This window comes from Canis lupus, chromosome 11, assembly GCF_003254725.2.
Source record: "Canis lupus dingo isolate Sandy chromosome 11, ASM325472v2, whole genome shotgun sequence".
Classification (NCBI taxonomy): domain Eukaryota; kingdom Metazoa; phylum Chordata; class Mammalia; order Carnivora; family Canidae; genus Canis; species Canis lupus.
In genome coordinates, this window is record NC_064253.1 from 26039277 (window position 1) to 26058746 (window position 19470).

Genomic DNA, 19470 nt, shown 5'->3' on the forward strand with positions numbered 1-19470 from the left:
GTGATGACTATCATAAATAAATAAAAATTTAAAAAAAAATAAAGCCAAAATTCCCTATGGAAGCAAGAGGGTCCTGTCCTTGTCCTATTCTTTAGGGTAGGTGGGCAGCATTGGGTAGGAGCAGCAGCACTGACTAAGAACTACTTAGTGACAGGTACTTCAGAGACAAGGCCAGTAGTGAAAAACAGTGAAAAATAAATGAGCACATACAGTCTGGCAGCTGAGGTTCAGCAAGGCTGCCTAACAGCTAGTGAACAGCGAGGTCAGGAGACAGCCCAAGTCTGCCTGAAACCAAAGACTCTTCTACCCCAGGACTGCCGCTGTGGGTCACTCATGAGCCCAGCTCTGTTCCTCACCCCTTGACCATTTCACCAGAATGGGAACATAGTTCCAAAGAGCTCCCTGAGTAAGGAAAGGCTGTCTTCCATGAGCATATTCCCCCTCAATCAGCATGCATATAATAGGTCCACCACCACACCCCAGGTACAGAGTGCAGTTTGCTAAAGAGAGGGGAGTTCATCATTTGTAGCTGTGGGAATAAGGCTACATTTTCTGAAAATTCCAAATAAGCCCACAGGGATGAAACCTCTGGGTTTTTGAGAACCCACTGGTGCTGGGTGCTTGGGATGGTAATCCCACAATCCAGGGCACCTTAAACCAAAGGATGGAAGATGTTCTCTGGCACCATGAGAAAGACAGTACCTGCAGGACAGACGACCCCAGGGGAAGGCTCCATACCTCCTCAAGCTGTGCAGAAAAGGTCACAACCCTATACCTGAATCATACACATTCGCACAGCATCTCCTACAAGGTGAAGCACCCCTTCATTGTGCCATAGTTCAAGGTTAACCTTTCCCCCTGCACTCCTTTCAGGATCTGCCTCTTATCAAAAGCTTTGCTAGCTGATTATTATAATGATAACTACTATGCCATTATAATAACATTATTGCACTTTTATCTTGCACTTGACATCTGTTGGCTGATAGGTTTAACTGGTACATAAGCAATAATTATGCAGTGCTCTTTTCTTTCCAACCAAGCCTTTTGTGTGACTGTTAAAGCTAAATCCAACTGCAGCCAATTCCCAGCTCCAGCAGCAGTGGGAAACATGGCTCATGTGGGCTCAGCCATTGTGCCTTCAGTGGCCATGGTGCCAGAAAGAGAGGCTCAAATAGGTCCCCAAACATTGACACGTTCCCCTGCTCCTGGGAAAGTGACAGAATTTAGAGGAACGACCAACCAGCAAGAAATTTATTGATAAGAACCCCAAAAGGGCTAGTGGAGTCATACTCAGGCCTCTGCATTACACAGAGATAAGCAGGACCAAATCACAAGACCACACACCAAAGAAAGAGGAGGGCAGGCCAATGCAATTCTCTGCTGAGAGTTCTCAAATAAATGGTTCTCAGAGCAATTCTCCCTGCTTTCCCCCACACACTTCTTGCCAACTTCCAGGAAAACTGGCAACAGAAAGAGAAAGATGGAGCAGAGGACTATCTTCAGGCCTCTATTTTGAAACTGAGAAATCCATCAACCTGGCTGCTGGCCCTTCTATATACCAAGCCCACTAGGGGCCAGAATGCAGTGAGTCCAAAGTGGAGAAGCAAGTACAACTTCCTGTCGACCAAACCCCCTAAATCTGCTCACCACACTATTTATGACAAACAAGGTAGAGAAAGATGTGAGATTCTGGGACTGCAGAATATCAAGATGCCTGAATTACAGATTAGCCTTATTAAAGGAAAGGTAACCCACAGTGAGGCTACATAAAAAATACACGTGATAAAACAAACCCCAGTGGGAAAACCAAGGCTGGCCAGCTTTGTTCTCTACCCCATAATACAAAGAGCGGTTTTTTTTTTTTTTTTTTTAAGGCGGAGAGGGGGTGGAAGGTTTTTGAATTTAAATTACCAGTGAACACTATAATCTATGTGCAAGGAGAAAAGGAACATTCAAGAGTGCCAAGAACAGACTCTTGGGACATGTGTGACCGAGGCAGTAGTAGCCTGCGGGGCTCTCTCCTTCAGCCTCAGCACGCTGCTCTCATTGTCTGCGAGCAGGCAAGCCAGCAGGCAAGGCCCAGGCAGCACAAAGGGGCACTGTCCCCTACGTCTAGGGAGAAGATTATGCTCTCAGAAGCAAATTAGTATGAATCAACAAAGAATGAACAGGACTAGTTACCCAAAGAAGTAACCCATCTGAGGACGGGTTTAGAGTGGTATTACTGAGGGCAGGGACTCTGTCTCGCTCACCACTCAATTCCTGTGGCCAAACAGGAACCGACACATAGCCAGTTCTTAACAAAGAACCATTGCTTGAATGATAACCACAAAGACTACTTAGGTCAGAACCAACTGATGAAAGGTAGAATCAAGTTGTTCCCAGTGTAACCTGTGGTAAAAGAAGGGCTGTGGTCTATGAAAAACACACAAAAAGGTACGCAGAGAATTAAATCAGTCTCTCCCAAATACACTTCTGGTGCTCTAAGAAAGTAAGAGGTGTACTTTGGTCACACTTACAGATATAGCCCTAAAAGTACAGTGCCGTGAGGAGAGAGAGACAGTGAATAAATGGTACAAAACATATACTGAAAGCACACTGTGTGCATATCTGAAATCCCTGAGGAGTTTTACAGATGAAGCAATAGGGAGAGGTCAAATAACTCTTCTGAAGTCTCATGGCTAGTACATGGTTAAACCTGGATCTAAATAAATAAATAAACAAACAAATAAACAAACAAACAAACAAACCTGGATCTATCTGATGCTACAGCCAAGAGCTTTCTACCCTACTTCACCTTGACTTCCTCCAGGGGTGAGCTGGCTTCCGGCTAACCTTATCCATATAGGAGACAAGGCTCCCGCCTGTCCACACAAATCAACCTGCTAGGAATGTTTCTCAGAGTTAGTTAACTGAAAATGTAGCTGAATTCACTCATGAATTTCATGTGCTTGAGAAAGCCCACGGGAACTTAAACCTGGGTGAACTGGCTGAGGTTCCAGGCCACAAAGCTGCCAGCCAGTGACTAAGCCATCACCTAGGGCAACTCTTTTGGCACAGTGCAGGTCAAGGCTGGGGGAGGAAAAGACAGCCCAAGCATGATCTCTACATGCCCCCAATCTCTCTTCAGAGATTGCAAGAGCCTCTCTCACTCTGAGCTGTCAGTAATACAGAGAATTCTCTTTGAAGGTAACCTAATTTTAAGTAGAAAAAGAAAAGGTAAGGAAAAAAAAAAAAGAAAAGAAAAGGATCTCTGCTTCGTCTTTAGAAGCAACTAAGCCTTCCCTCCATGTTTTCCACAGCCTCTCTAGAGCTTTCAGAGACCTTCTAACACTATGATGCCAGGGGCATGAAGAGTAGAAAGGACAAGATGATTTTCAGGGTTGTATTCTGAAGAGACCAGTAGTGAGGATCAGCTAGTCTTTTTCCCTTCCTCCCTTCCTCTCTCTCTCTCTCTCTCTCTCTCTCTCTCTCTCTAGATTTCATCCGTTTATTTGAGAGAGCAAGCACGAGCTAGCGTACACAGAGGGAGAGGGAGAAGCAGACTCCCGGCTGAGCAGGAAGCCTATGGGGGCTCGATGGCAGGGCCCTGAGATCATGACCTGAGCCGAAGGCAGATGCTCAACTGAGCCACCCAGGCGCCCCTCAGCCAGTGTTTCTAATGGGAGTGAATGTCCTGGGTGAACTCAGGGGAAGCTTAGTAGTACTAAAACATACTGTCCCTCAGGGCTGTCTGTTTATTTCACCTCCTATGTGAGGGCTTTCAATAGTTAAAATAGGATTTTCTTCCCCAGAAGCTTAGGAAAGCTGATGATTCACCCAGGTGCACAACAGCTGCTGGGGAGACCTGAGGGAAGGGGCCACCCAGCAAAGACAGGCTATGTACGGTGAGAAGGGTCTCCCAGGAGTGCCCTACATGCCAAGCCATATGTTGTCGAGATATTAATCCAAACCCATCTTGCGCACTTTACGATGTTTACTCTCTTTGTGATGTGGAACATTAAATTATATCCAAGAACAACACAAGTCCTTCTAGTTCTATTCCACACTTATTTCTTTGCTAAAGAGATTTATAACTTGGAAACAAAGCCCTCTGCCTAACAGCAGCAATAATACTCAGCAAAAAAAGGGAAACAAAACTGTTAATTCAAGCTTCCCTAAAAGGTACTGCCCCAGTGAAGCCTTAGTTCAACCTAAGTAGAAAATGGAGAAACCTTCTACTGATCACTTTTTTCCAAAGACGCCTACATCACTGAGAGTCCTAAAGAGGTAAAGCCCAAAACTAAAAAAACAGAGAACATCACAGCTTCACACCTGCCCCAACTGAAACAACTCTGAAAACCTGTAAGAGAATTCCAAAAAGGGAAGACTAACTCACCAACATAAGTATTAAGAGCGAGGGGCAGGAATATGAAGTAAGGCTACCTGGATTAGTCACAGCCCTACCCTAACTGTATGACCCTCAGTAATTCAGACTCTCCAAACCTCAATTTTTCATGTCTATGGAATGGGGATGTTTTAAGGATCTATTATTTGAAAGCCCTTTTATAAACAATAAAATGTGAAGCGTACTTTAGGCCTGACGGTTATTCCAAAGACCTCTGGCTGAGAAAACCTAAGACACTTCTGAGGAACAGAAAAACAAGGCTGTCACTTCCAAGGGACAATGTACAGTAACTAGTTCTAGGTGTTTAAAGGAATAAAGTGAGAACAGAGTGGAATTTGAAGAAGAGACCACACTTGGGTCTGCCCAGAGATATTTTTAAAAATATTAATAATACATGTGCACAGCTCAAATATGAAAAAGCACACAAAGATATTCAGTGAGAGGTCAGTCTCTCTTTTCCCTCACTGCCCAGACACCCAGGGTTCCTCACCAAAGACAACCACTCCAGTTTCTCATGTACTCTTCCAGAGATAATCCAATCAGCTTGTTTCTGCCTCAGATGGAGATACCATTGGTGGCAACATTTTTAGACCTAAAAGGTAATACCAAGCAAAGCAGTTCTGCCAGAGGCCCCTAAAGACTATGAAAAGAACAGGGCAGGATAAGATACTGCCCTGCAAAAGCCTCCATGGAGGTATAGATTTCCTCTGGCTATTTTTTTTTTCCCCCTCTGGCTATTAATACTGCTTTGCCCTTTGGCCAACCACATTTAAGCAATAATTTTGTACACTGTACCTCTTCCTTTCACTTGTGCCAGTTCATTCAGAACTCCTTCTCAGAGAAGCCATTAACAGGAATGATCCCTGGGACCTCAGTCTGTACCAGGATGACCACCGGGCCCTTAGAAGTAGATAACCTGCCTCAGCAGAGGCTGGGCAAAAGGGTAAAAAAATAAATAAAAAATAAAAATAAATAAATAAATTACATAAATCCCTAGGTTGCCATCTTTCTAAGCTCAGGATACAAGGGAGGATAAAGCAAAACAGGTGGTCTCTGTAGGACTTGGCTCAAGAGACCAAGTCTCTATCCACAGAAAATTACAGAACACTCTCAACCAAACCTAGGCTTTCAATAAAACTCCCTTGAAAGCTTTTAGGTTGGGCAGCCCAGGTGGCTCAGCGGTTTAGCGCCGCCTTCAGCCCAGGGCCTGGTCCTAGAGACCCGGATCGAGTCCCACATCAGGCTCCCTGCAAGGAGCCTGCTTCTCTCTCTGCCTCTCCCTCTCTCTCTCTCTCTCTGTGTCTCTCATGAATAAATAAATAAAATAAAATCTTAGAAAGAAAGAAAGCTAGCTTTTAGGTTATGTCCACCTCTCCCTTTCTTCTTCCACAAGGAACTTAAATATGTGAAATTTCAGCCTGTATCGAAAGGTCACAAATGGGTAGCCTTGATGCCAAATCTGAACCACAGATATACTTTGATAGTCCCTGGAGATTTCATATAAAAATCTAGATTTGTGGCTTCTCTTGTAATATAAGATGAAGAGAACAAAAGAGACGCACTTGCCATGACTATACACTCAGTAGCAGCTGTTCTACATGCAGCTCTACATACAGGTCCACCATTCCTGTTGCTCACACTGTTTCCTATCTGGCCCTGAAAACATCTTTGAAGACCCCTGGCCAGTAAGTGACAGAGAAGGCTGAGATAGGCATATCAGCTGACAAAGAGCAGGACTCCTACATTCAAAAGCACTTATTAAACATCCTCTATGTACCAGGAACTGTGCTGGGGACGGAGTACACAAAAAGGAATGAGGAATGCACTTTCTGCCCTCTAGGAATTTCTAATCCAGGTGGTAAGCAAAGACTTACTCTATAGAACCAGACTACTTCAGACACAAAGGGCTCTGGGAGTTGAGCATGCCAGACTCACTGTGAGGAGCATTTAAGGAAAGCTTCAGGAAAGAATTGGGAACTGAACAGCACTGTTATTTCTCAGGCTTTCATGTATTCCTTCATTCAACAAGTATTTATGGTGTCCATGTTACACTCAGCATTACGCTGAAGACACAAAATCAAGCAGAGTCCATGTCCTTGAGATGTTCATATAGTAACAGACAAAATAACTAACCAGGATAAAGTATGCTAAATTCTATAATCAAAGTGTTGCTATGGAGATATAGATGAGGAGGTATTCATCAAGGTTCACTGAAGAAGGCAGTTGTGCAGCTTAAGCAGGAAAAGAAGGAGAGGGGACTCTGGGCAGAAGAACTGGCCGAGTCACAAACATGAGGCCAAGATTAGAGGGCCACATGGACCAGTTTATCAAGAGCCAAGCATACATGTGGGTAATGGTAGAGGACAGAATTAAAAAAGTGGGACAGGGATACATCGTGATAGGCACAGAACATAGGAACGTTCGGACAAGAGGGTGCCACTGAAGGCTTGGAAGTCTGAGGGCTCTCCAGTCAGCACTGTGTTTAGGAAGACCCCAAGAAGCAGTGGTACACAATGTCCTAGAGGAAACCGAAGTAAAGGATAGGAGGAGGCTCCCATAGTAACTCAGGAGCAGTTACAGGGAACAGGGGGAGCATTAAGACTAGGTAAGAAAGATACTGCAGAGGCTTGCCAAAAAATTTAAGACAATAGCACTTCTTTGAAAAAGACTCTATTTTTTTAAACCAACTCAGACTGGTCTTCCCTCCCAATAAGGTTTCAGCCTATTTGTTTCATTCATAGAAGTAAGGCACCGGTAATTACGATACTCAGGTTTTTTAGAAACTCAGCTTGAGATCAATAATAATGAGGGGTAGTAGCTTCAGGGGTTTTCCCCCCACTCCCACCCCCACTGCTACACTGAACCAGTTGTAAATCTCAAAGAGAAAGGAGTCAACTTGAACACAAAATCCGAGTCAGTGTATTTGACTGTGCCTCCCTGACCTTGTGCAAGGACCAGAAATGGGCATACAAATCAGAAGAAAGTGTGACAGAAGTCAAAGTTCCCATAACAAGCTAATTGCTTCACGTCTGTCTGAAGAGCAGAAGGCAAGAGACAAGGAGAACATACTGTCAGAGGGCCCCAGGCAAGCTCTGGACAGCCAGCCCTGCTCCAGTAACATCCCCACATCGGTCAACCGGGAGAGCGGATTAAAGACAGCCTTGGAAAAGCGAGGAGTAAGTCAAGTAAGGGAGAAGATGACAAAGAAGCACCAGAGTTCCTTGGTATTCATGACTTTTAGTTACTCAGCACAAGCCAGCTGTGACCACTGATATGAACAGTCAATCAACAAAGGAGACAGGCAATGATGCAATGGTGAAGGTAACACTTGCTTGGTCAGCATACCTTATCCTGGAACCAAGTCTCGGGTCAGGAACTAGAAATTACTATTGTTAACATGATTGGTAACACAGAGTACTTAAGACTTTGCCAGAGGAACCACTTTCCATATGTATTCTTTCAAGTATTTCTCAAGACAGTTCCAAGAGGAACTATTACTATTCCCATTCTATAGATCATGAAATTAAGGCTCAGAGAAAATGGGTAATTTGTCCATGACTTGACAGCTATTAAGTAAACAGCATAATACAATACCAAGTGAGCTGACTCCAGAAATGTTTTAAACCACCAACACACCATTCACTCCCTCACTCTTCTTTTAGTGGTGTATTATGGGTTTGCTTGGGTCACCAGATAAGGTCCACTGATGCACTGGCCCCATTCTTTACAGAACACCTGTAAAGGTGTTCAGAGCATCCTGGCTTGAGCATTTGTTCTTTGTTTTTAAAATCGGGGGAAGCTTCAATTCTATTTCCTCTGGGGTAAGATCAAGAGAAAACATACTTCAACATGAGTAGGAAAGAAATCAGCATGACAGCCAAAAACCTCACCAGCAAGGGTTTTAAGATAATGAACAAGGCAGTCATTGGAGGCAGGGCCTTCTTCCTCCCTGGAGATTTTTAACTGCAGTGGCATCTTGCATCTTTATAAGGCTTTAAATAATTTTAACAACTTCTATGGCCACCCTCTGTGAGCCCTCTGGCTTGAGTCTCAGCTCTGCCAGTAATATGCTGATGGCCTTAAAAAAGGTATATAGCCCATTTCACTTCTCTGGAGCTCAGTTTTGTCATCAGTAAAGTAAGAACCCATCAAATACAAAACTCAAGCACTGGAAGGTGAAAGATCCACAAGGGTACCTCCTGACTCTTTACTCAACCAAGGAACCACCAACAGCCATTTCTTGGATCTGAACCAGACCCAGCACTGAGGTTTCCAATAAAATTGATATAAAGACCTCTAGGATGATGTCTTCTAGCCCATAAACACCACAATTTCAGACTTTAGCGGCCAGCCAGGCCCAAGGATAGAGACTCTGCTTCACGAATACAATCAAACCAACTCCCCATGAGCAGCAATGGGGAGAGTCACAAAATCAACCTTAAATACCTTCCTTAAGATCTTGCCCCTTAAGCTTCCAAAATCTACTACCAACTGAATTCAAAGTGTGACCAATCAATGTTGTCTGTATCGATTGTCCTACTTTATGTTACTTTCACTGAACTAGTTTTCTGGAGTTTGGTCAGATGGTTGCTGACCCCGTGGGAGCCTCATAGAAATGAAAGAGGCAAAAGCATGAAGCTATTTCCAGACATAAATAAACACCCATTTAAAAGTCCACGGTATCAGCCTCCCTCACCTGACCTAGGAGATGCATCTGTGATTCTTCTTTCAGTTTCTATGACTCCTCCCTTCATTTTTTTTTTAAGATTTATTTATTTATTCATGAGAGACACACACAGAGAGAGGCAGAGATATAGGCAGAGGGAGAAGCAGGTTCCCCACAAGAAGCCTGATGTGGAACTCGATCCCGGATCCTGGGATCATGCCCTGAGCCAAAGGCAGACACTCAACCGCTGAGCCACTCAAGTGTCCCTATAACTCCTCCCTTCACAAGACAGAAAAGGCAGAGAACTCACAGTAAGTCAAGTAGCTAGACATGGATCAGTTCACTGACTCCTGTGATTTTCCTCTGCCTAGAATGATAAATGGTAATTAAAAGGCCCACAGTGCCCTCAGTCAGGACACAGCCAGCAAACGGACCTCAGAAACATACCCCTTCCCATTTCTCTGCGGATAGGACATGGGACATGGGCTAAACATCAGACACTATCCAAAGGCTCCAACTTGGGTCCAGGAACACCTGAGCCAATATAGCAGCTTCAGCTATGAAAATAAGGCCAAGGAGGCATCAGAGACACAAACGGTAAATGGAACACCTCAAAAGTCCAAGATTTGGGGAGCACCTGGGTAGTTCAGTCAGTTAAGCATCCAACTCTTGATTTCGGCAAGGGTCATGATCTCGGGGTCATGAGACTGAGCCCGGAAGTCCAGCTCTGCACCGGGCATGGAGCCTGCTTAAGATTCCCTGTCTCCCTCTGCCCCTCCCCTCTTCTCTCTCTCAAAAAAAATCTGTTTTTACAAAGTCCACAGTTTGGAAGAAAATAAAAGTAGTCAAGACTAAACTCAATTCTAGCCTCTTTGGAGAAGGCCAGGTAAAAATTATCCCTCCCACCTCTACCTCCACACATATTCCATTTCTTCTCGAGCTCTCTTAACAGCATTAGGTTTTGAGGCAGACAATATGGAATAACATCAGAAAGGGACAAAACAGGGACACCTGGGTGGCTCAGCCATTGAGTGTCTGCCTTTGGACGCTCCCGGAGTTCTGGGATCAAGTCCCACATCAGGCTCCCTACAAGGAGCTTGCTTCTCCCTCTGCCTATGTCTCTGCCTCTCTCTCTGTGTGGTCTCTGATGAATAAATAAATAAAATCTTAAAAAAAAAAAAAGGGACAAAACAACTTCTGCCCTGAATTATTAGGGATATTAATAAGAAAAGAAATAGGGGATCCCTGGGTGGCTCATGGGGATCCCTGGGTGGCTCAGTGGTTTAGCGCCTGCCTGTGGCCCAGGGCGTGATCCTGGAGTCCTGGGATCGAGTACCGCGTCGGGCTCCCAGCATGGAGCCTGCTTCTCCCTCCTCCTGTGTCTCTGCTTCTCTCTCTCTCTCTCTATCATAAATAAATAAATAAATCTTTAAAAAAAAAGAAAAGAAATGGCATTCTTATTAATCCTCATGCTTACAAACATGTAACGGCCAAGGAGTTTCCTGGTCCTGCTACATACTTTATACAATAGGCTCAGCGATTAGAAACAGCTCAGCGGGGCAGCCCGCCGGAAGGGGGGGCGGGGGGGGGGGGGGCGCTGTTCAGCGGTTTAGCGCCGCCTTCAGCCCAGGGTGTGATCCTAGAGGCTCAGGATCCAGTCCCACATCAGGCTCCCTACATGGAGCCTGCTTCTCCCTCTCCCTGTGTCTCTGCTTCTCTCTCTGTCTCTCTCATGAATAAATAAAATCTTTTTGAAAAAAGAAACAGCTCAGCTGGTTGGCAAATGGAACTAGGAGGGACAGTCACAGCTTTGACCCTTATAAAGGCCAACTAGCTCAAATCTTCCCACGACAATCCTTAGCTATTGCCAGCTATCTCAGGAGAAGTCAAACAGGAATGATTAACAAGAGAACTACCCTAAGGCATCCCATCCAGGGAAACTTTACTGAGCTCTTCAAGAGCAGGAACTCTTTCTCACTTAAGTGTCCTCAACATTTTCCATTGGGCCTGGCCCTAGGAAGGCCTTGAGAAAATAAATGGTCTCATATCCTGCTGATGATAGTAGGCTCCTGGTGAGAGGAAGAGGGGTAGCATAGCCCAAAAGAATCACTGTGTTTGGGATGCCTGGGTGATTCAGTGGTTGAGTGCCTGCCTTCCACTCAGGTCATGATCCCGGGGTCCTGGGATCGAGTGCCACATCGGGCTCCCCACAGGGAGCCTGCTTCTCCCTTCATCTATGTCTCTGCCTCTCTCTCTGTGTTTCTCTCATGAATAAATAAAATCTTAAAAAAAAAAAAAAAAAAAAAAGAATCACGGTGGAGTCAGAACTGAGTTTAAAGCCTGGCTACAAAAAACTTTGACTTTGGTCAAGTCACTTAACCTCATTGAGCCTATTTTTTCATTTGTAAAATGGGGATAATACCAACTATTTTACAAGGTTGATAGTAAGATTGAATGAGATAATGTTCTACCATTTTTGCCAGTCTGGCGTGGTGATAGCTCAATCTTCTAGGTATAAAACATGCCTTGATGGCTGTATTAGAGAGACAATATAAGTAAGACCATGCATTCTCAATGAGGGTAGTATCACCCCCAAGTAGAAGAGGTTGGGGAGCGGGGGATTGATTCTTGGGGAAGAAAATTCTTACATATTTTAAGTTGATGGCCCTCCAAAGGGCCACAGTACTTAAACAGATACATAGTATTAAAATTCCATGGGCAGTGGTATTAAAATTCCATGGGGGGAAAAAGTCCCAAAAGATAATAAAGAACAAAAGGTTGAGAATCACTTGATTAGACGTCTCAATAGCTGAACCACTATGTTTAAGAACCTCACCATGCTGGCACCCTAATCTCACACTTCCAATCTCTAGAACTGGGGAGAAATATATGTTTGTTATTTAAACCACCCAGCCAATGATATTCTAATACAGCATGCCATAAATGACTTAAGACACATCTCAATGCCTAAAACACCAAAGCCAAGGGTACTGTTAGGAGAATGAGACCTGGCCAGCCAACAAAATCACATCCTTATCTATGTGCTGCCTGGTGGAACCTGAAGGAACTACAAGTCTGTGTTGAACATAATTCTGTTGTTCCTGGATTCTGTCTCCAAGGTGGAAAACAGCACAAGGAAGGATGCTAGTTGTAAACCTTCCCAAGTCAGTAAAATTCTCAGAGATTCTTCACATGTGTCCTGAGCAGCTTCTATCTTTTACAAGGTTCTTATCCCAAAGGCAAACTCAATTACTGTCTACGCTAGGAATCAGGGGTTACCCAAAGCCCCACCTCAATAGCAAGGGGCTATTCTCTTCCTCCCTTGCTCAGCATCGAAGCTCTTGATGAAAGAACATGAAGAAAAGAGCAGAATATTGCCGCTTTAGACTACACATAATTAAAATAAGAAGCTCTATGCTGTGATAAACTAAGGCTTGCAGCTTAAGGCTGACTCAGAGAAGGCTAAAGTATTCATCCTTGTTCAGAAAGAGAAAAGATTAGCCTCACAAGGACAGGTCTCCAAATTGACACCAAATCCAGGAGTTAGAGATGCCTGTGCTACAGAGCATGAGCTAAGCACCAGCTGCGGCCCCAGAGAAAAATCCCCAGGAATATATGACCAAGGCGCTAGCATTGTAAGCATGTTCAGATTAGCTCTCCTGAAAAGAAGCTTACTCCAAGAGACTGGCAGAGAGCCTCTGCAGCACAGCTTCACTCAGGAAAGGATAGAAAATGAATGGAAAAAAAAGACAAGAAGTAGGATGAAGTCAGAGCATGAATCCACAAACATAATGAACAAAGAACTGAAAAACATCTACCTATTTGGGAAAAGGTACAACTTGATTTTAGAGACTCATTTTTCAAAAAATACTCTCATTAATAGAAAATCTTCATTCTTTAAGGGTAGAAACCGTTACTGCATTCCTATGTCATTAACGTGTTCCTCATTTAATCACTCTTAAGTAAGCATTACCTTTTTTTTTTTTTTAAGAATTTTAAAGTCATCTCTACAACCAACATCAGGCTCGAACTCACAATCCCAAGATCAAGAGCCACGTGTTCCACTGACTGAACCAGCCAAGCACTCCAGTATTCCTGTTTTTATGCAATGGAAAACTAAGCCTAGGAAGTGACTTGTGCAAGGTCATACAGCTAATAAATGATAAATTCAAAACATGTTCACCATTACACCAAAATAATCTATTTTGTCCACGTCAAAAGAACGTCTTACTCATGTGAAGACAAATCAGGTGACAAGGTTGCTTTAACCATGTCATTTGGGGTAAAAAAAAAAAAAAAAAAAAAAGGCAAAAAAAAAAAAAAACCCAACAGCATGGTATTCTGTATCAATGAAACTGATCACTAACATGGTTCAAAATGTCTCTGAAGACCATTTCAGAGGTAGATTTTCAAAACTGCATTGGACAATGACCCTATCACTGAAGCCACACTCCCACCACTCACACCTACACATACCACTCTAAAGGAGAACAGCACTCAAGGAAGAAGTTCTGGCTGGTTTATTTTAAAACCCATATTGTCAGTTTTTCAGTTTTATTTAATTAGCCTTTCATCAGGTCAATGAAACACACCAGGGCTCAAAGTTGGCCTCTGCAGAGAATAACTGGCCTCCAAAGACATCAGAGGGATCCCTGGGTGGCGCAGCGGTTTAGCGCCTGCCTTTGGCCCAGGGCGCGATCCTGGAGACCCGGGATCGAATCCCACGTCGGGCTTCCGGTGCATGGAGCCTGCTTCTCCCTCTGCCTGTGTCTCTGCCTCTCTCTCTCTCTGTGTGACTATCATAAATAAATAAAAATAAAAATAAAAAAAAAATCAAATAAAAAAAAATCAAAGACATCAGGGAAGGTCAAGAAAATAGGAATCCAAGAAAAGGCAACTTCTCATTCCTAGGTTACCATATAACCAATTCCCCAGTCCCACCATCTGTAAAATGGAGGCAGTCTTTTCTGTAGCCAATTTCATCAGAACATCTCATGTATGAATTAGCAGATTAAATTCATGAAACCTAAAGAAAAACTAAAGTCAGTCTGGTGTGACGACACCTTCTTAAAAACCTAAGGGCCAAGAAAAAAAAAAAAACCCTAAGGGCCACATTTCAACTGAAACCACACATTGGAGGGATCCCCGGGTGGCGCAGCGGTTTGGCGCCTGCCTTTGGCCCAGGGCGCGATCCTGGAGACCCGGGATCGAATCCCACGTCGGGCTCCCTGCATGGGGCCTGCTTCTCCCTCTCTCTCCCTCTCTCTCTCTCTGTGTGTGTGTGTGTGTGATGTGACTATCATGAATAAATAAAATCTTTAAAATAAAAAAAAATAAAGAAACCACACACTGGGGACACTGGGTGGCCTTTGGCCCAGGGTGTGATCTTGGAGTTCTGGGTTCGAGTCCCACATCAGGCTCCATGCATGGAGCCTGCTTCTCCCTCTCTGTCTCTCATGAATAAATAAAACATTAAAAGAAAGAAAGAAAAGAAAAGACCACACACCAAGTTACAATCCATCATACAAACCTCAATCCTAACATCCTCAAACCCTGGCTCCTGTCAAAATCCTATCCAAAACCCAAATCTGGCTCTATTTTTATCAGAAAACCACCACAAAAAAAGCTTGGGTGGGGCGACAGCTAAAAACACACATACAAAACAAAACATCTTTTGGCTGTCAAAACAATCACTGCCACTGTTTATAAACACATCAGTTTCTTTTCTTATCAAACACGGAAGATTCAGTCTCCTCATGCCTACCTACTCTCTGTTAATCTAACCCCTTCAATCCCCCAGAGCAGTTTGTGGTTTTTTTTTGTTTGTTTGTTTTACTGAGGCCAGAAAGCCAGACAGGCTTGAATCAGTGCCAGGTATTTTCACTAGTTTGGTAGAAATCTGACACTACAGATAGGTGGTCAATATTTTTTTAAAGACATCGAACGGGGCAGCCCGGGTGGCTCAGCGGTTTAGCGCCGACTTCGGCCCAGGGTGTGATCCTGAAGTCCCGGGGATCGGGTCCCGAGTCGGGCTCCCTGCAGGGAGCCTGCTTCTCCCTCTGCCTGTGTCTCTGCCTCTGTGGGTCTCACATAAATAAATAAAATCCTTATAAAAAATAAACCGAACGTCCCTCTAGCTTCGAGAGTGCAAGGAAACCCTCACTGGCCTCTGGGGTCTTAGGTGTTGTTTGCCACCCAGAGCCCCATTTCAGGGGCTCATACGGCAACGGATTCCCTCCAATCTTCTACAGCAGAGACTCTCAAGGCAAGAGTTCCAAGACCATCAGAATCAGAACACCTGGGAAGCACTGCAGGCATCCATACTCCACCTTAAACGCAACCTTCTAGGTGATTGGAAAAACACCAAAGTCTGTAACCTGTGCTTCCGAGCCAAGTCTTCCATCTGCCGGGAAAAGGGGAAACGCAAGCGTGGAAATAGCACGCGGGTAGAGGGCAATCCCATATGGCGAAGAGGCAGAGGCCTCAGCCAAGAACCAGTGTTAACGAAACAGCAGTTAGATGCAGAAACTGAGGGCGGGAGAAGCAAACAGGGAAGGAAGCTGGTAGAAATCAAAAGCTAGTCTCGGAATCCCCACCGCCTCATCTCCTGGCACTTAGGAAGAGTTACTGGAGACGCTCTGGAAAGAAAAGGTAGGGAAGGCGACTCCTGGGCTGAGGCCGGGGCTCAGTCAGACGTCCCGCTTCGGAGGGACGAGGTGTAGTGGGGGCAGGGGTGTCCTGGGGGGATCCGGAGAGTGCTGGGAGGGCGCCGGGCCGGCGGGAGGAGGCTCCCACCGCGCCCTGAGCCCTCTCCCGGCTCCGGGGCCGGGCGGCCCGCACCGCCCCTACCTTGGGCTTCCCGCCCGGCAGCCGAGGGGCAGACACAACCCCCACAATTCCAGGCGGCTGCAGCGGCAACCAGCTCCCCGTGCGCAGACGCGGCGACGACCCTCTGCAGCCGTGAGCGCGCAGTTATTACGTCGCTCGCCGTCTCGCCCAATAGCCGCCTCCCTCCCCTTTCCTGGCTGCGGAGTGGTTAAGCCCCGCCTCCCTCCCGGGCGCTAAGCCCCGCCCCCGCGCGCAGCCGCTGTGCTCTCCCCGGTCCCCCTCCGCGGGAGGGAGACGCGGCAGGGGGTCTGACTGCGCTCTCAGGCTAAGCCAGAACGGCGCTTGGAAGTTTCATCTCTGATTTCCCAACAGCCTTATTTCTTTCGACCGGAAGGAACAACAGAAGGAAACCAGAAGATATGAGTAAAAATTCAGCCGCTGCCATTCGGTGTGGGATATATCCGAGAGTCTCAAGCACTAAAAACAGTCCTTTGAAAATTCGTGCATATAGTTCACCAGCAAGTCATCTACTTTGTATTGTGTGACTTAACAACGACCTATCATTTTCTTTTTTTTTCAATTTTTTTTTTTTTTATTTATGATAGTCACAGAGAGAGAGAGGCAGAGACATAGGCAGAGGGAGAAGCAGGCTCCATGCACCGGGAGCCCGACGTGGGATTCGATCCCGGGTCTCCAGGATCGCGCCCTGGGCCAAAGGCAGGCGCCAAACCGCTGCGCCACCCAGGGATCCCTTTCTTTCTTTCTTTTTTTTTTAAGATTTATTTATTTATTCAGAGAGAGCGAGAGAGAGGCAGAGGGAGAAGCAGGCTCCACGCAGGAAGCCTGACGTGGGACTCAATCCCGGGTCTCCAGGATCACACCCCGGGCTTCAGGCGGCGCTAAACCGCTGCGCCACCCGGGCTGCCCCGACCTATCATTTTCAAAGTAAAAGTCATCTACAGCTGAAATTCTGCTCTACCTCTGAATGTCTTACACGTGCCAGGTGCTGCATATATTATTTACTTCTTACAACTGCCTAAGATCAGAACAGTCATCCCCTTTTCATAGACGGGAAGCTAAGAGTCAAAGAAGTTGAAGAACTTGTACGAGGTCATACAGTCAGGAAGTGACAAAATAGAATGTAAGCCAGAATTGGGTGCTTCCCAAAGTCCCCTTCTCTGCGTGATAAGACCTTCCCTTCCCTGACCAGAGCAGTTTAATCCGACTGGCAAAATAGGGTTCTCCTTCAGGCCCTGAGCGTCCAGACGCAGTGATTCCTAGAGAAAACGACAATTCAAACAAGCAGTAACTTCCTCCAAACAGCAGGTATTCTCCAAGAGGAAACAATCAACCTGTCTGGAGTTATTTTCCATAATCGATGTATTATGTGGGCTTCTAGCAGTTGGTCTACTTTCTTGATTATGTTTACTTCAAACAGATGCGAAATTACCTTTAAGCTGTGAGCAAATTGGTTAGTAGCCTGGGGAAGGAGAACAAGCCTTTGGGCAATAGTTGAGTGGGAAGTGCCAGTTTTTTCAGAAAGGTCTACATAGGACACTTCCCTGGGACTGGGTAGGAAAGGATAAGTATCAGCTCACTTTTTCCATGGGACACCCAGGCGGCTACTAAGAGTAGTGGGGGGGCAGGAAGATTAGCCCAGGAATAATCCTACCTTGTGTCACTGCCTAGTACCATGGGGATAAATAGTAAATTTAAAAAATAACTATGGCCTCAGTGATAAGTTACAGAATGAATATATAAATTACAATGGAGCCTGATGCAAGTTATAAAAAGACATTAAAGTGCTACAAGAGTAATATGCTTATAAATAGAATAAGCTCAAGTGTTAGAATGAATAAATAAATGCATGGGCCAAGAGAAGACTCCAGCTGGACACAGAGCTGCCAGCACTCAAGAACCTGGCTTCCTTCTTAGGACAGATATAACCAGTTTAAGTGTGTGGGAAAGGGAAATTCTGAGTCCCACCAGTTCCCAAAACCTTGACTGAAAACCGCCTTCCCAGGAGAACTAGCTCTGAGCTCAAGCTTCCTCAGCTGCTAAAACCAGTGTGCAGGGCTGTGCCTAAGCAGAGAGCCACACTTTCATGGCCCCCAAACAAGGAGGACCACTGTAAAGGTGAGAAGTTTGAAATCCAGGGATCAGAGTGGGTGATGGGATCACAGAAGTCTCTGTTTCCTTGTATTAATCTTGGAATTGAGCAGAAATAAGTTTTAAATTTCCTCTTAAATAAGTTAACAACAAACAAAAGCCACATCTTCTTACAGCTCTATTGGAGAGCTTCAAAGATCCCTCTTCCACTCCTCAGAAGAGCAAAAGTTTGTAGAGGTAGAAATCCTGAGAAAGAGCCCTCAATCTGGCCAGTATCAGTCAAAGGAAACCACAGCATCCATCCCCAGAGCCCTGCTAGGCAGAGATTTAAATGTTCAATCTAGCCTTCTTCAATAAGCAAAGTGTGTTGAGTAGATCATTTCTCTCCTCTGATCACCCATTCTCAATTAAGCTCCCATAAACCTGACACCCAGTTGTGTAAAAGCATTCCTGGCATCAAGAATTGACTCCCAGGGGGATCCCTGGGTAGCGCAGCGGTTTGGCGCCTGCCTTTGGCCCAGGGCGCGATCCTGGAGACCCGGGATCGAATCCCACGTCGGGCTCCCGGTGCATGGAGTCTGCTTCTCCCTCTACCTGTGTCTCTGCCTCTCTCTCTCTCTCTCTCTCTGTGTGACTATCATAAATAAAATAAAAATTATAAAAAAAAAAAAAGAATTGACTCCCTGCTCTCTCTGGATGGGCCTAGACTGTTGAGCATGGGGAGCAGGAGCCCCAGCTCTGTCTCACCACCATATTGTTCTGTCTCGCTTCCTCCTCTCTTTACCCCTCCCCCCTCAGCTTTCACCATACACTTTAAATCCTGCTGCCAGAAATCCCTTCTGGACTCCAGATATTTTATTCACTTGAACATGAATACCAAGCTACATGCCAGCTGTTGGCTATGAGGATATAGCTGTGAAATAGTCCCACTGGGTTCATACCCTCAAAGAGCTCAGGGTCAGACAAGAGACACAGAAATGCAAACAGATCAAATCAACACTGTCCAGCAAGGGCTATAAAACAGAAATATTAACAGAGCTATAAAAGTAAGCCCACTCAGTTCTTTCTTGCGAAATCCTTTAGGTGAGTACATCTTTTCCCCATTCATCAACTTGTTTGCTCCAGACAGCCTTGTGATGCAGATGGGGCAGATTTAATTCACATTTTACAGATAAAACAAAACTCTTTGAACTCATCAGATCTCTATTGTTCAATATGTTAGCCTATAGCCACATGTAGTACTTAGATTTAAATTACAATGAAACAAAATATAAAACTCAGTTCCTTAGTCACACTACCCTCATTTCAAGTGCTCAGGAGCCACATGTGGCTAATGTGTACCATATCAGATAGCATAGATTATAGAACATTTCTGTCGTCACGGAAAGTTTTATTGGACAATAGCACTTTAGAAGTCCTGAGAGGCAATGCAAGGGCAGGAGTGTGAAACTAGAGCTCTCAGTGTTCCCAGAAAAGCTGA

At 45.1% G+C, this 19470-nt stretch overlaps 1 protein-coding gene and 1 long non-coding RNA gene across 3 annotated transcripts in view; one reads left to right on the forward strand and one right to left on the reverse strand.

Annotated features, from left to right (window-relative positions):
• The window catches only part of SIL1 (SIL1 nucleotide exchange factor), a 218792-nt gene extending 202731 nt beyond the window's left edge, over nt 1-16061 (reverse strand). The window contains exon 1 of one of the 2 annotated variants that reach the window (XM_025432119.3): nt 15903-16061. The gene's annotated coding sequence lies outside the window, so the exon portion shown is untranslated. The remainder of the gene's footprint in view (nt 1-15902) is intronic. The other variant, XM_049091843.1, reaches the window with a different exon arrangement.
• On the forward strand, nt 15351-16475 carry LOC125752157 (uncharacterized). The gene is made up of 2 exons (XR_007400986.1): nt 15351-15704; nt 16254-16475. It is a non-coding gene; the product is annotated as an uncharacterized LOC125752157 (long non-coding RNA).
• Nucleotides 16476-19470: the final 2995 nt, after the last annotated feature.